Source organism: Polypterus senegalus, chromosome 17 (genome assembly GCF_016835505.1).
Source record: "Polypterus senegalus isolate Bchr_013 chromosome 17, ASM1683550v1, whole genome shotgun sequence".
NCBI classification, from domain to species: Eukaryota; Metazoa; Chordata; class Cladistia; order Polypteriformes; family Polypteridae; genus Polypterus; species Polypterus senegalus.
The window spans coordinates 87269305-87283066 of record NC_053170.1 but is presented as its reverse complement, the minus strand read 5'-3'; positions in this window follow the sequence as shown (position 1 = coordinate 87283066).

Sequence of the window (13762 nt, the reverse complement as noted above, 5' to 3'; positions counted from 1 at the left end):
GGTGGGAAGCCCAAGCCCCCTGGTAGTAGAAGTGACCAAAAACTAAATGGTCACTCTACCTGAGCTCCATAAAACCTGTGTGAAGATTTGAGAAACCGACAGAAAAAGAACCACCATTTTACTGCTCTCCACCTTTCTCGGTTTTTGACAGAATGGCTGGAGAACCCCTGGAAGTTGGCAAAAAGGCACCTAAAGTACTCTGACTGTGAGATGATAAAGATTCTGTAGCGTGATGAAACCAAGATCAGCATCATGTCTGGAGGAAAACAGGCATCGTTCATCATCATCATACCATTTTGACATTGGAGCATGGTGGTGGCAGAGACTTGACAAGACCACTCATGGTTGAAGGAAGGAAGGATGGGACACAGTACAGAGTTCTCTTTAATTAAGACCTGCTCCATTGTGCTCTGGACCTCAGGTTCACCTTCCAACAGGACAATGATGCTAAGCACAAGGCAAAGACAGCAATTGAGTGGCTTAGGGCAACCCTCCAAGGACCTTCTCAGAGTTGCCTCAGCCAGAGCCCGGTCCTGAATCCAATCAAACATATCTTGAGAAAAATGAAAATAGCTGTTCAGTGATGGTCTCCATGTTTGGGCAGTTTAGCAAGCCGAATTTTCTCTTATTCATCCATTAAGCAAGTCTTCAGCTGCACAATTGCGTGGGTCTTCATTGTGATATTTTGTGCTTCATAATGCGCTACTCGTTTTCAGTCAGATGGGGCAGGACTGCAGGCAGGCCAGGCTTGTACCGGCACACTCTGCTTACACAGCCATGCATTTGGAAGATGGGCAGATTGTAGCTTGGTGTCCCTGGAAAAGATGGCGTCTGAATGGCAGCATAAGTTGCTCCAAATATTGTACCTGCTGTATCTTTCTGCATTAATGGTGCCTTCACAGATGTGCCAGCTACCCATTATGCAATATGAATGCCAACACCCCCTCGTACTGTGATAGTCGCTGGCTTTTGGGCCTGACGCTGACAACACCTTGGATGGCCTGGAGAATACTCTGGTGGTTTTTGCCAAAAACATTTTGAAATTTTGACTCGTTGGATCACAAAGTACAATTCCATTGTTCTACTTTCCATCTTGGAGGACACCAAACAGGAGAAGTCCCTGGTGTTTCTGGACAGCCTTGATGTATGGCTTTTGTTTTGCGTAGTGAAGCCTTAACTTGCATCTGTGGATACGGCGGCAAATTGTCTTGACTGATGAAGGTTTACCGACGTATTTCAGAGCCCATGTCATGATGTCTGTGTTATATTGCATTTTTCTTTGTCACTATATCTGGACAATAGTTATGAGTTTTATTCACATGTGCATGTTAAATTTGGCACACAGGGGCGCAGCAGTTAGAATTGCTAGCCAAGCATTGGATTAGATAGCCAAAGACAACTGGAGGCTTGTATTAGTCAGCTTAAACACAGGATAGTGTAGTTCTGTCCTCTGTCAGCACAAAATCATCTTTCCTTATTGGGAGAATGAGAACCAGCATGTAAGCACTGTGATATTTCTGTATTTTGTGGAGGAGGAATTCAGCCCTTGTTTGGAGACAGAGAAGACCAGCAAGTGAAGCAAGACATTATAAAGGCTTGGACAACAGCCAGACCCTTGGAGGCGGTGTCGACAAAGTTCGAAAAACCACCCAGCGTGGGGACGAGAAAATGGCTGACACTGTTGATCCAGATTTCCCACCTGGATAAAGTCTGTCCATGTGCCTCCCCGTCTGTAACCGTGTTAACCGTCAGTAAATGTAAGCTAAAAGATATTTTTTCTCATGTGATTCTTGTACCGCCGTAATCACGATGGGAGGGATATCGCCTTTTCTGGTATATTATGATATTGTTTAGTTATTTAATTTGCCACAATTTCAAAACAACACATTTCCAAGAGAGCTAATGCCTCTTCAGGAAACAGTGTGTTACAGACGCGTGACAGTATTTGAGACTGACATCTGAGGTATTGGAAATCATGGCACATTCACAAATGTTTTTCAATCTTGTTCTTTACACATCAGATTCTTTGAACCTTTTAATTATATTGTAACACTGTGGAGTGTGAAATCCTCCTTGTTGTCAAAGTGCTGCATTATATACAGTTGTATCTGCTGGCTAACTGGTGAGCCTCGACCCTTCCTTGCTCTTGAAGGACTAAGCCTTTTACAGCGGCTTATATACCACAACATGATGGCCCCACCTGTTTCACGTCACCTTGGTATTTCAACTTGTCACATTATTAGTCCTAAACTTCTCCTGTCCTAACGTTTTGGGAATGTGTTGCAGGCATCAATTTTAGAATAAATGCGTATCTTCAAAAAGCAAAGCAGTTAATTTGGTAAAAACATGAAACAAAGTATCCAAACCGAAATGGTATGAATACACACGTCAAAGTAAATTTACAAATTACTGTTTTTATTAGCTTTTCTCCATACTGTCTCAACTTTTTCGGAATTGAGGTTAGATTTGTTTTCCAAAATGTTATATATTACAGAGAAATTTTAGTAATTCCTTAAAGAAAGGCCCTTAAACTGCAATTGCTTCGTCCTGGGTATGACGTTAATCTGCATCCAGCCGTGCAAGTGGGTCCTCTAATTTACAGGGTGTGAAAAGCACGCCCCCCTGGACACAGACAGCCAGACAGACACACCAGAATGTCCAAAATGCACACAATGCCAACAGTCTCAGTCTCTTCCTCTCAATGACCTCCACTTCCCTCCTCACAAGCTTCGTCTCCTTCCTCCCAACTCCGGCTCCTCTTCTGGAGGGAGGTCGGCCCCTTTTATAATGACCCGGAGGGGCTCCAGGTGCTCCGTCTGACGACACTTCCTGGTGTGGCGGAAGTGTCAGGAGAGCACCCAGAAGCACTCCAGGTCATTATAAAAGGGGCCGCCTCCCTCCAGAAGTGGAGCCGGAGTTGGGAGGAAGGAGACGAAGCTTGTGAAGAGGGAAGTGGAGGTCATTGAGAGGAAGAGACCGAGACTGTTGGCATTGTGTGCATTTTGGACATTCTGGTGTCTGTCTGTGTCCGGGGGTGTGCTTTGCACACCCTGAATTTCTTCCGGTAGCACTTCCTGGTGTGGCGTAAGTGCTGCCATCCAGGGTTCCAACAACGTCCGGGCGCCCCCTGGCGTTGACTCCATCTTCGCCCAGGGTTGACACCATGCAGTCCAAAGAGGCCACCCTCCTGCGCTCCAGAGAAAGTATTGTCCCATTTCCGGTCTCTTGCTTCTTCCAGCGTCTCGGTGGGGCAACATCCCCAGGCGTCAATAACAAGAAAAAGCATGGGGGTTGGTGACAGAATTGGCGCTCCAGCCACCTTAAAAAGAAAAACTCCATCTGAACTGGTGTGGTGCTGAGGTGTGTGACGATGTGGGTTCTGGCTCCACACTCCCTTTGCTATTGGAAGCACTCGAACCCAACACCGTCGATAATGTAACCGAGTGAGCTAGTCAATGGAGGCAAATAAACAATTGAGCAAGGGGTGGTATACAAAAGGTGCAATAGTGCTTTTATTAAAAGCAGTCAACAAAACAAAAACAGTGTTCATAAATAGTGCAGTACTCCAAGATTCATTAAATAAATAATCCATAAAAAGAACACGTGGAGGTTAAAACCATTGGAAAAAACAATCCTTTAAAAACGAGAGGTTAAAATCTTCTTGTGGAAGCAGTCTTTAAAAACAACAACAAACAAATCCGGTGTTCTTTTGTTAGCGTCTCACCTGCTAATCCCGTTTGGGCATCGCAGCAGGCAAGACGCTCTCTGCAGCTGCCTTCCTGAAACACACGCACGAGACTGGAGACCTCCCGATCCCTGGCTTCGGTATGGCACTCATCCCAGTCCCGGAGAACTTGGTTTCCCACAACGGCCAGGTCGCTCACGTTGGGGATTCCACCACCAAGCCTCCCGACTTCCGCTGCCTTTCAATGGCCTCTCCGCGGCCAGTCGCCTTCCCTGGTCACTCCCGCTACCTGATCGCTCAGCGGGAGCGACATCAACACCAACACGTGGATGTCGGCCTAACACCCAGCTTCCATGCAGCTGTCCACGAGCGCTCGATCGCGCGCTCACCACACTCACGCACCGTCTGCTTCCTCTCCTGCTCCCGGTAACCTCTGTCCTCTCTTTCCTTTCTCTCCGATCGTTTTTTTTCACCCCCCCTTTAAAACCGACTCGCGCTTCTTTTTAAAATGACGAGGGCCACAGCAGCTGCAGCATTAGCCGCGGGACAATCATGAATGTGGGCAGTTCCTCACCTGTGCACTAGGTGAGAAACGCCCACACCCTACGGATCGCCCCGCGGCTCACTATGGCCCAACGTCCCCTCACTAAGCCGCGATCATTTATTTAAAACGAATGGCCTTTGCACAATGAGCTGTGGACCCGCTACACCACAAGGTGTCACCTGTTGCATGGCTGCACTCCGGCCCTAATCTGGGATCCTGAGGTGGTTTGTCATGTGGTGGGTGTGGCAACGTGCTGTATCCACCAATGCTCCTAACCTTCTCCTCCTCCTTAAAGAAAGCAACTTACTAAGTAATAGATCTTGTAAAAGATTGATAACTTTGTACTTGAGTACCACGAAGGTCATAAATCAGTGACATAGTGAGATGCTTGCTCCTGTTTCAGTTGATCAGTTTGGTTCAAGTGTAGAAGGAATCCAAACGGACACAGGACAACTCACCTAAAAGGTGAGGGTGTGGCAAATGTGGCCGTTGACCCTTTACAGCGTCAGCCACCAACGAGACTCGATGTAGTCCTCCTGCAGCAGCAAGGCCGCTGCCAAGCAGTAGACAGGAGATACAAGATGTGCTGCTGCAACTCGTCTGAAGAGGCACAAGGAATGGCCAATTTTGAGGATGGTTGACAACGGATGAAACATTTGAAACTGGAACAAGTCCAGCACTCCTCATAGAAACCACTGGAACCAGAGTACATCCTTCTACAGTACACACTGAGACAGAGTGGTCTTCACAAACTGGAAATAAAGCCAAAATACTCACCCATGCCAAACTAAAAAGTTGGGAGCTGCTCGACAATGGCAGCACTAGCTTTGAACTGAGGAGGTGATTAGTTCATAAAAGGGCTGGATGTGTCTGCGGCCAACAGTGAATACAAGAAGAGTGTTCCTCTGCAAGTTTAGGGACGTGCTTCTGTTAGGCTGGTACTCTGCTCAGAATTAATGGAACCGTCTGAGCGGATTCTCGTGCATCACAGAGTGCCATCAGGGAGGTGGCTGATCAGTCACAATTTCAATCTGCAGTTGGACAATGACCCCAAGCACACGACCAAGCTGATAAAGAACCGCTGTACGAGATAGAAGGGGCTTGAGGCTGCCTGGGATTACCTGGTGGGACAGCCCAAGTCTGCAGAAGAGCTGAGGGAAGTTCTCCAAGAAGTTTGTAACCAACCATCAGCCGATGTTTAGGTGGACTGTCATGTAGTTTCATAATAATGTTCCCGACATCTTTTTAAAGGCTTAGAGTGATCACACCAAGTAATGAGTTAATTTTTTTTACTGTTTACTACACTTCATAAGAAACTGATATTTAGAAACGTAATTCTTTTTTGAAGGAGCCTTTACAGCGTTCTTTTACATGTGCCTAAGACTTCTTCACAGTTCTGTATACAGGCAGTCCCCGGGTTACGTACGATACGGGGGGGACTGTAAGTTTGTACTTAAGTTGAATTTGAATTTGTACAGGTACATTATTTTAATAAATGCTATTGTTGACTGACTGTAACCAAGTGCTCTGCCAATGAATGATGGAGTTTCACCTCTCTCTGACCTTTTTATTATTTCTACTTTATTTTCAATGGTGATGTTTTGTCTCTTCGTTACTATATCACCAGCACTTGCATCAGATTTATGTTTCAGAGACATTCTTGAAGGGTGAAGACAAAAGGTTAAGATGAGCTCTTCTGCACAGCACTATACACGCTATCACAGCAGGAAGGCACCCGTCGTCAACACGTCTGACGTACTGACAAGAGACAACTTCCTGTTATGTGCGTAACAGTACAAGCAGGCTGTGAATGGGGGCATCGACGGGCGGTTTATCACTCGTCAACCTCACAGTCACCTCCACTACAACATGCTGCCTGCAGCGTCCGCCCACCGAGAACGAACACAGTGCGCCAAAGGCGGGTAGTGAATCGCCCCTGTTCAATAGGCAGCCATCCGAGGCACACTACAATGCTACCCCCCGCCGCCCCGTTCACCCTCAATGGCCTCCGTTCAGCCACAACTGGGTCACCGCTTGCAGCCGCACACCGAGATTGAAGGGGTCAACCGTGTGTGGTGGGCGGGCAGGGATGTTGCTTGCCGCCAGGAGCCGCCCGAGGGACACTACACTGCGTGAGCAGCAAAATGCCCCCATCACACCCACCCCAGACCCACCACCCCCGCCTCCATCCAGCCATCGCTTGCAGCCACCCCAGGCTGAAGATGATGGAGCGGCAGTTACTGAGGCAAATGCGTCGTAGCTGCGCCCCCGTTCGTATGTCGTAGGTTGGTTGGACTACCTGTATTAATATATAAATAAATGAAATGTGTCCATCTTGCAACAGTGATGTCACACACCAATTCCCCTTCTCCAAATTGAAAACCTGCTAACTGAGTCACCCGACCTGCAACCCACCTCTGCACTCCTAATACTTAACAAAAGAGAGTCATCCGGTACATCTTAAGAGTTCACGAGGCACTCTGTGTTCATCTTCCTGGCGACAGAAGCACGTCATAAGCTGCTGTTGTTCTTGGTCAATTACACTATGTGGCTGAACATGCCTTTGGCCTTTTCAAACCTCTCAATTTAATAAATTAAAGTGCCGTAAGTATATGAAAAGGTGAAGTAGAATTTTTCGCCCACGCATGGGACTCGTTCACGTAAGTCAGCGGGAGGGTTTCCATTTGGGTAACAAGGTCATTTGATCCGAGCAGCAGAGTTATTAGGAATGATGAATTTTCATGAGAGCTTCTCTTCCTTGCCAGCTGGCTGTTGGGAATTTGTCACAGATGCAGAGATCAAGTTCTAGATTCCCAATCAGCTCATTAAACGCTGTTAGCTCATCAGCACAAATCAGCATGTATACATTTACTAATGAGAGGACATTAAAGCGGCGGACTCATTTGGGGATTTTTTTTAGCACCAGTCACCATATTTTTTTCAGGCCAAGCCTCAGCTGCCCCTTTCAGGCCGTGTAACCCTGGCTGACTGCATCTCTCCTTGGTGTTCCTTCAAGAATGAGGTGAGGTACAGCAGTCGTCTCCTATTGCTTTGATCTGGTGGTGTTAATCAGACCGATATGTGCACGGACACGCAGTTCTAATTTATATACACATGTACATTTATAATAATATACGGTGTGTACCCCTCAGTATGTGGATTTTAAACCAGGACAGACCCTCAAAACTACCACTGCTCTTTCCAGCATTTTCCACTTCTTCATTCACCCATCTCTTTATTCTTTATATTAATTTGCAATGTTTCAAATGCCTTCGATTATGTTATGTACAATTTTTGTCTATGGTGTTACATATGGAGGAATATTCTGAGCAAAATTAAATGAGTAACATTACCGTGAAATGCGAGCATAAATAAATGTGTCGTGAAATATATTTTTTTGCTTATTTAATTTTGTCTGTGATATTCCTCCAAATACAGTGGAACCTCTACAACTGTAATTCGTTCCAAAACTCAGGTTGCAACCCAATTTGGTCGTGACCTGAATTTGTTTCCCCCATAGGATTGTATGTAAATACAATTAATCCGAACTGTATGTAAATATATTTTTTTTAAAGATTTTTAAGCACAAAAATAGTTAATTATACCATAGAATGCACAGTGTAATAGTAAACTAAATGTAAAAACATTGAATTACACTGAGAAAACCTTGAACAACAGAGGAGACTAACATTGCAAGAGTTCACGCTACAGCCTAACAAACCGCTCGCTGTAAACACTTTTTTTTTTTTAATGAGTTTTAAGCACAGGGGAAAAAAATTAAAATCCATAATTTTTACAAAAACTAACCTTGCATGATTCGAGTTCTGGCAAGAAGGAAGTGAGGAGGAACTGGGTGGAGAGGAGATGACAGTTTTGAGGTAAAGTCCCTCCGCGCGATGCACGTCTGACCGAGAACGACGTACTGCACAGGGAGGGACTGGACACGTGCGGAAATCAGCGGCGCGTACAAACCGGAAGGGAAAACTGGCTTGATTGTCACCCGAGTGTGTTGTCGTGACCAGACTCAAATGTTTGATGAACTTTTTGGTCGTAACCCGATTTGTACGTGACATTCGTGACCAGAGGTTCCACTGTATATGAGAGGAAAAAAAAGGAACAATAAATGGAACCAAGTGTTTGTATCATGCAGACATTTCATAAAAAAGGGAGGGGAGGGGGGGTGCAAAATCCTTTTTTCTTCAAAAAAAATAACATTGCATACAATTAAACTTCTACAATAAATGACTTCATAATCAAACTAAAAAAAAAAATAAAGCAAGAAAAGAGGAAAAAGTATGCTTTAATCTTCAAAAAGAAAAGGCAGTAGCCTAAAACATCAAAAATCCTTAAGCCTGTTATAAAACAGATAATTGTGTACACGTTTCAAACAAACTTACACAGAAGGCCAAGAAGAAGGTCACAAAAACAACCGACAAAAGCATTTAAAAAAAAAAAAGAAATCGCACCTTGCACAACTCGAGACACCTGAGTACAAAACTGGGTGCAGTGAGGCATCAATCAAAAAAGAGAAATATAATTGCAGAATGTGAAAAGAGAAACATGGGTACAAAGGAAGAGGCAGTCGTCAGAGTGATACAGTGGAGGGCCAAAGAACATTCGGAAGAGAATCCCACTGTGTCTGATTGTCCTTCGTCACACACTGACATCTGACTCAAGGAAGCGTTAAATGAAAAGACAGACGGGGTAAGCATTACACAAACCTGCTGATAGCTCTGCTTTCAGCTCTTCCTGACACTCGATTAAAGACTGATCTTGAAGGGTTAAACACCTTTGTCCCTTATTCTTTCTTCATGATTGCGCTGGACTCCATGTTGAGCTTACTTCACAGACAGACGTGTGTTCGGCAATCAGCGCCAGTCGAGACATCTCCAGGATACTCATCGCATCATAAGAATGGATGGATGAATGTGATGGACATGGGTATATAATTTATATCTCTCTATTATAAAACAAAATCTTGGGGAGGCAGACTAGGGAGACAAGACGTGATCTTCTCAGAAGACAATTTGAAGTCCCGCGAGAGACACTTTAATTTGCTCCCAGCTCTTAAAACAACGACAAGCAACACACGCAGCTCGCAGCAGATGATCCGACCACTTCTACTTGTGTGCGTTCAGCCACCCTGACCCCCCACTCTTCACAACGCGAGCAGCACAGACACGAAGTGGCAAAAAGGACAGCAGCTGTACAGGCTTCAAAATGATCGACAGGCAGCGTGACAGCAGCTGCCCCCCCCCCTTCACAATGTAAGCAGCGTTATACATCCTGTGAGAAAGAGATTTAACCACGCTCAGGGCCGGAAATATAAGACAAGTGTTGTTTTTACAATGTCATGCAAGACAAGGCAGTGAGCCATCATTTACAACAAGTCCACAGACCTCTAACCTAGCAGTTGTTGGATTGCTTTTGGCCGACACGCATCATGTGCTCCCAGCTCTTAAAACGACGACATGCGACAAGCAGAACAGGCAGCTCGCCAGCAGCAGAAAGACAGCAGATGATCAGACGGCATCTCCTTAGCATGCGTTCAGATTCACAACGCGAGCAGCGTTCTGCGTCCTGCGTGAAAGAGATGTGACCACGCCCGGGGCCAGAAATAAAGGACAAGTATTGTTCTCACAAAAAAGTCTGCAACCAGAAGTAACAGCAACATGTGTACTAAGTGCAGTGAAATTGCACCAGCCGCTATTGAGATAACTCATCTAGCTGGGGGTGGGCAAATACTAGGTCAGCTAAAATGTATAAACACCTTGAGCAAATTATTAGGAACACCTGATTATCCATGCAAATATCTAATCAGGGCGGCACGGTGGGTAGCACTGCTGCCTCACAGTTAGGAGACTCGGGTTCGCTTCCTGAATCCTCCCTGCGTGGAGTTTGCATGTTCTCCCCATGTCCGCGTGAGTTTCCGCAGGCTACTCCGGTTTCCTCCTACAACCCAAAGACATGCAGGTTAGGTGCATTGGTGATTCTAAATTGTGCTGGGTGTGTGTGTGTGTGCGCCCTGTGATGGGCTGGCACCCTGCCCGGGGTTTGTTTCCTGCCTTGCACCCTGTGTTGGCTGGGATTGGCTCCGACACACCCCGGTGACCCTGTAGTTAGGATATCGTGGGTTGGATAATGGATGGAATATCTAATCAGCCAATCATGAGGCAGCAGCAAAATGCATAAATTCATGCAGCTACAAGTCAGGAGCTTCAGTTAAAGTTCACCAGATTAGAGAAAAGACATGAAGTCCATGATGGCTGGGGCTGGTTTGAGTACTTCTGGAGCTGCTGATCTGCAATTTTCACGCACGACAGTCTGTAGAGTTTGGTGTGAAAAACGAAAAACATGCAAAGAGTGGCTGTTTTATGGACTTTGTTGACGAGGGGTCAGAGAAAAATGGCCAGACTATCTAAGTTACCATAGACTTGGCTATGACCAAACGCTGAACAACCGTGGTGAGCAGAAAAGCATCTCGGAATGTATAACTCGTCAAAGGTTGGGCCGCAGTGGCACAAGACCACATTGGGCTCCACTCCTGTCAACCAAGAACACAAAGTTGAGGCTGCAATGGGCCCAAACTCGCCAAAACTGGACAGTTAAAGACTAGTAAAACGTAGCCTGGCCTGATGAATCCATTTCTGCTGGGTCAGAATTTGGTGCTAAGAACACAAATCCATTCTCTCGACCCATATTGTATCAACAGTCCCAACTGGTTGTGGTGGTGTAATGGTGCGGGGAATGTTTTCTGGGCACACTTTGGGCCCAGGCCCATTGATATCAATAAATCATCACATTGATGCTCTGCGGTGGGCTGGCACCCTGCCTGAGTTTGTTTCCTGCCTTGCACCCTGTGTTGGCTGGGATTGGCTCCAGCACACCCCCGTGACCCTGTAGTTAGGATATAGCGGGTTGGATAATGGATGGAAGGATGGATGAATCACATTGATGCTACTGCCGATTATTGCTGCTGACCATATGCATCCCATCATGGCCACGGTTTACTCATCTTCTAATGGCTACTGTCAGCATGATAATACACTATGCCACTGAGCAAGAGCCACCTCAAAATGGTTTCACAAACATGACAATGAGTTCACTGAGCTTCCCAGTCACTGGATCTGAATTCAACAGAACAATTTTGGGACTTGGTAGAGCGAGAGAGTGGTAGCGTGACGGTGCAGCAGAAATTGTGTGACCAGCGTCACAAAGGAATGTTTCTGACATCTCGTGGATGCCATGCCTTGAAGAACTGAGGCTGTTTTATGGACTGCAGGATTCCCTACCCAGTATTAGTAGAGTGTGTCTAATGATTTACTCAACGAGTATAAGGTAATCTGTATGGCATCGTACTTCGTAGGTGAAAATTCATTACTTGTCAACACTCGCATACACAAAGCCCAGCCCTGTGCCTTCAGACCTGTCTGGTTTTGTCAGTGCCAGTCACAGGCGTTTGTGCCCGACTGCCACAGACTCTCTGAGATTATTGTAAAGTCTTCGGTTGAAAATTGCCAGAAAAGTTGTGTAATGTTTCATGGCCTTTAGGTGAACGGGTTGATTGGCAACTCTCAGGCTGACCCGGTGTGAGTAAAGGCCATGTCACATTACACGACTTTTCCAGCACTTTACTGTGACAGACTTCATTTACGTAATCTTTGGGAGCTGAAACAGTCGTGTTGGGTGACATGCCCAGCAGCCCTGACAAAATCAAACAGGCTGGGTTTGTGTTCATGTGACTGCTGACACCCAATGAATGGTCACTCGCAAGAACAACCAATGAATGCTCAAGAACCATTGATGTTTTGGACCTCATGATCAGAACAGAGGCTTGTCTGTCTGGTGTTTTATATACCACAACTGAATGGGGGAAAATTTAAAAAAGGGCCGAGATTGCAGTTGAACTCGTTTTACTTGCAAACCCTTTGCATGGGCATCGGCTCCATCAGGGGCACATTATTGGCTATCAGGAAAAGGGTCGAGATGGAGATACGTTTGGAAATGTGAGACTGTGTTTCAGAACAGGTCATCCACCACTATGTTTGGACCCGGCCGGTACTTGGGTAGCTGCTGGGAGTGATGTTGGAGAGCAGAGGGGGCTCTTACCCTGTGGGGTGTGTGTGGGTGTGGATCCCAATGCCCCAGTGCAGTGAAGGGGCACTGTGCTGTAAAAATGGCACCATCTTTTGGATGAGACCTAAAATTGAGGTCCTGACACTTTGTGGTTGTAAAAGATCTCTGGACATGCAGGGTGAAGAGTAAGGGGTATCCCGATGCCCTGGCTAAACTGCCCACCACGGCTTAATCATTAAGCAGATAAAAGGCCTGGAGTTGATCTGAGGTGTGGTGCTTGCATGTGGAAGATTTTGCTGTGAACAGACAACATGCGGTCAAAGGAGCTCTCCATGCAGGTGAAAGAAGCCGTCCTTAAGCTGCGAAAACAGAAAAAACCCATCGGAGAAATTGCTACAATATTACGAGTGGCAAAATCTACAGTTTGGTACATCCTGAGAAAGAAAGCAAGCACTGGTGAACTCAGCAACGCAAAAAGACCTGGGCGTCCACGGAAGACAACAGTGGTGGATGACCGCAGAATCATTTCCATGGTGAAGAGAAACCCCTTCACAACAGCCCACCAAGAGAACAACACTCTCCAGGGCTTGGTCGGCGTATCGATATCCAAGTCTACCATAAAGAGAAGACTGCATGAAAGTAAATTCAGAGGGTGCACTGCAAGGTGCAAGCCACTCGTAAGCCTCAAGAACAGAAAGGCTAGATTGGACTTTGCTAAAGAACATCTAAAAAAGCCAGCACAGTTCTGGAAAAACATTCATTGGACAGATGAAACCAAGATCAACTTCTACCAGAATGATGGCAAGAAAAAAAGTATGGAGAAGACGTGGAACAGCTCATTATCCAAAGCATAGCACATCATCTGTAAAACACGGTGGAGTCAGGCAGTGTGATGGCTTGGGCGTGCATGGCTGCCAGTGGCACTGGGACACTAGTGTTTATTGATGATGTGACACAGGACAGAAGCAGCCGAATGAATTCTGAGGTGTTCAGAGACATACTGTCTGCTCAAATCCAGCTAAATGATTGGGCGGCGTTTCATGATACAGATGGACAATGACCCAAAACATACAGCCAAAGCAACTCAGGAGTTTATTAAAGCAAAGAAGTGGAAAATTATTGAATGGCCAAGTCAGTCACCTGATCTTAACTCAATTGAGCAGGCATTTCACTTGTTGAAGACTAAACTTCGGTCAGAAAGGCCACAACTGATAGCCGCTGCAGTAAAGGCCTGGCAGAGCATTAAAAAGGAGGAAACCCAGCATCTGGTGATGTCCACGAGTTCAAGACTTCAGGCTGTCATTGCCAGCAAAGGGTTTTCAACCAAGTATTAGAAATTAACATTTGATTTCCAGTTATTTTAATTTCTCCAATTACTTTTGAGCACCTGAAATGAAGGGATTCTTATAAAAAAATACTTTAGTTGCCTCACATTTTTATGTTATTTTTTTGTTCAA